This window comes from Prinia subflava, chromosome 4 (assembly GCF_021018805.1).
Source record: "Prinia subflava isolate CZ2003 ecotype Zambia chromosome 4, Cam_Psub_1.2, whole genome shotgun sequence".
Lineage (NCBI taxonomy): Eukaryota > Metazoa > Chordata > Aves > Passeriformes > Cisticolidae > Prinia > Prinia subflava.
This window is the reverse complement of record NC_086250.1, coordinates 43,044,607-43,048,745: the sequence shown is the minus strand read 5'-3', so window position 1 is coordinate 43,048,745 and position 4,139 is coordinate 43,044,607.

The window sequence follows — 4,139 nt, the reverse complement described above, 5'->3', positions numbered from 1 at the left end:
CATTTTCACTATCTTTGATATACAGTTGTGAACTTGATAATCTTCATCACTGTTTTAAAAGATGGGCCCCTGAACTACAGCTCTGTGCTCTAAGTTTAATAACAATGGCTAAACCCAGAATTTAATAACTAAATTTAATAATTTGCTTTTGAGCACCTCCTGAAATTCTTGGGTGGTCTAGTATTTCCAGTGGTGGGAAAACTTTTGTGACTTGAGTCCTTTATGCCCTGAATTGCTACTCGTGTCCTGATTGTCTCTGGTAGTGGAATGATGATCAGTGTTGCCTTGTCCAGTTCTGTGTCCCAGTATGTTTTGTGACAACAGGACTGTCAAATGTATGAAACTTTTCCAGGCAATACATAACTGAGGTTTGGCTGTGGTGGGGCAGCAGACTCTGGTGAGACGAGCTGGAGTGAGGCACTGAACTGCTCAGGGAGGGAAATGTCAGCACATGCACCAGTTTCAAGTGCCTGACATGCTACAGCTGAAAGGGGGAGGTACTCCCAAGTACCTGTCCAGAATTTGGCAGCTTTTGACAGGGCCCTTGTTTGACTGCAGCCTTGGGGCTCCCCCAATCCATCTATTTATGTCTCGTGCCTACAGTGTTTGGATCTGACTATTATTCTGTAATTTCCCCCTGGGAAGTATTCAGTCATGTGATAAGTCTCCAACCCAGTGGTCCTGCTTTGAAGGTGTCACTCAGGAGGAAGATGGCTGAAGATGACCAACAACGTGTTGCCTTTTCCTGATCAGCAGCAAACACCGAGAAGAGTCAAACCTGAGCATGGTCCTCACAAAGGACAAAGCAGAACACACACAAAGTGCCTGAGAGAGCTGATCAACCCTGAATTGCCTAAGTTCTGTTGGTGTTGGACTATGTGTGGGTTGCATTTATTTCCAGGTGTAGTATAATTCATACCTACAGGAACCCTTATTCTGGGGCTAAGCATTAATGTAGATACCTCAGAAAGTCATCCCAGTTCTACTGGAGGAAGTTAGGTCTTGATTAAGATTCTTACAAACCTGTGCTTTCAGTAGTTTTACAGAATTTCAAATGGAGATTTCATAATCTTATTTTTGTGGGATAATTCATCAGTGCCTGGCATATTCTTATGACTGAATATCTGAAGAGAAAAAACTGGGTATAATAACCTAGATCCTTATGGAGAAAATTGCACATTGAATTCTAGGCTTCCCATATGCCATGTAGTCTGTATAGACCTTCAGTTTCCAAAATCCCCAGAGGCTCGGAGATGTCTTGAAATCAGCATAATAGTATGTGTTAATATTCCCTTTACTGCTCTTCAAGTCACCATTTTAGTCAGTATGATGTATGATGCTGGGTTTTTTATACTTCTGTCATATATTCTGGCAGATAACTCCTTCATTATACCTTATAAACCAAAGTTCTGTTTGAATGTGTGTGTGTTTGCATTTATATTGTATTTTGACCAATACATAGTTTGAATATTTACATTTGTCTTCTCTCTGGGATAAGCTTTATCAAGTCTACTTAGAAATGAAAAATACAGCAAAATAAACTAGAAAATGCAAGCATAAAAGCTACTTCTTTTTTTTTTCTTTAACATTTTTGATAGGTGAACACGATGAAAATCTTGGAAAGAAAGTATTCCAGAGATATCTGCAAGAAATATAGCTAATAAAAAGGACATTGAGCTGTATAAAGACATAATTATTAACATATGTGTCTATATCACTATGAAACAGTTGGAATCCATGCTGGGCACTGTAATCACAAAATATTTGATTTTGCAGTTCTTGGAGAAGGAGAAGACTCAGCAGAACTGGGACCTTGGACATCCAGAGGACAGATTTGTCTTGTTTAGGATCTTGGTTGGCAGGTACCTTGAGAAGCAGTCCTCAAAGACAGAGGAGTCCAGGAAGCCTGGACATTCTTCAGGAAAGAAATTGTCAAGGGGCTGGAACAGGCCAGCCTGACTGAACAGAGAGCTTTGGCTAGAACTCAGGGGAAAAAAAGGAAGAGCTGGAAATTGGGCCAGGCAGCTTAGGAAGACTACAGTGACGCAATGAGGTTTTGCAGTGGGAAAATGAGAAGGCCAAAGCCCAATTAGAACTTAATCTGGCTACTCTGTAAAAGACAAGAAAAGTGTTTCAATAAATACCTTTGTGACGAAAGGAGGGCTAAGGAGACTTTTTTTCACATGGGAGGGTAAACACAGTAACAAAGATAAGGACAAAGCTGAGGTACTCAATGCTTTTTTCCTCAGTCTTTAGTAGTATGACCAGTTGATTTCTGAGTACCCAGTCCCCTGATCTGAGAGAAATGGGCAGGGAGCAGAATGAAGCCCTCATAATCCAAGGGATTATGTCAGTGACCTGCTACACCACTTAGACAGACACAAGGGACTGGGACTGGATGGGATCCATGCAGGGTACTGAGGGAGCAGACAGAAGTACTCACTGAATCTTCATTTATCAGCAGTCAGGGTCTAATGGGAAGGTCACAGTTGACTGGAGGTTAGCAAATATGATGTCCAGTTACAAGTAGGGTCAAAAGGATCCAGCGAACTAAGTCTGTCAGCCTGGCCTTTGGGGTGGGGAAGATCATCTTGAGTGCCATCCCATGGCACATACAGGATAAGCAGGGGATCAGGCCCAGCCAGCATGGTTTATGAAGGCAGGTCCTTCTTGACCAATTTGATCTCGTTCTGTGACGACTTAGTGAATGTAGTCTACATAGACTTTGTTAAAGCCTTTGACACTGTCTCTCACAACATTCTCCTGGAGAAACTGGCTGCTCTTGCTCTTGGTGCACTGTTCAGCAGGTTAACAGCAGGTTGGGTGGCTGGACCCAGAGAGTGGTTGTGAATGGTGCTGCATCCAGCTGGCTGGGGGTCATTCGTGATGTTCCCCAAGGTTCAGTATTGGGGCCAGTACTGTGTTTAGTGGTGGACTTGGCATCATTAGAGTAACAGTTGAACTCAATGATCTTTCCAAAGTAAATGATTTTTTGATTCTATGTAATAATGTCTATGAAATAAAATTGCATATCCAGAAAAAGTCAGTTTAAGCGATAGATACTTTTCAGTTACACCAAGTCAAATTATAATGGCAGAATATATCCACAGCAAGTCACCAGAAAGCAATCAGGACAGTCTGATAGGCTTCTTCTCATTCCCTGAGAAAGGGAGGGACAATAATTACATGGAACTTTGCACACACTGTTTATCAATTTGAGCAATCATTTCATTGCTTCAGGTGCAACTTTAATCTGCATCCTTTTTTCTCATCAAAGCAGAGATTTAAAAAAATAAGTAAAAACTCCATGTAAATATGAAAAAATTTGTGAATACATAAAGCAGCAGAGGGAGCTGAAGGACTGTGGAACAGCATGCTGCTGTGGAAAATGAGCTGCAGGCCATACACAGCTGTTCTTCAGTAAGCAGTTCACTCTTGGTTTAAATTTCTGTTTCAATCAAACTTGCATAACTTTAATATTAAAAGAGGTTAAAAATTAAACCATATTTCAATCACTTTTCTGTTTCTGAAGAGTGTTTGCTTCCTTTAGAAGACCATTTCAAAACATGTATGGAAATACTTTTGTCATCTGTTCTGTTCTGGAGTGTGATTATGTTCACAGGTACACTTAGATAAATGCTGGGATGCATGTGGCAGACGTGGCAGAGTTAAGCTGTAATGACCCATCACTGGTAATCACAATCATGCAAATGACATTAGCTTAATTCCTTATTCCTCATGCCTGAATTTTCACAAGATTATAATTTTTTCTCTTAAATCTGAAAGACGTTCAAGTTTTGACCAAAAGAAAAGGGCATAAATGTCCACATAGTAAAGATACATAATTTTACATAAAGGAGTCATTTAACTGAAAGAGCCTTCAGGAATTTTACTTCTGCTAGAGAGGAAGTGCTAGCTGTGACATACCTCACTGAACAGCTCCTTGGCAGACTAAAGTTTATAGCACCTAGCTCTCAGTTGCATGGATGTATGTCAGTTACCACAGGAGCCTTCCTATATTGATTGTAGCTTTTAACATGGTTTTAGAGACCGTAGGAATTTTAAGTGAAAACAACAAAATATCGTGAGTAAACAGAAAAATCCAACTCTGAAATATGAAAAAGTTCAGGGATTTTCAT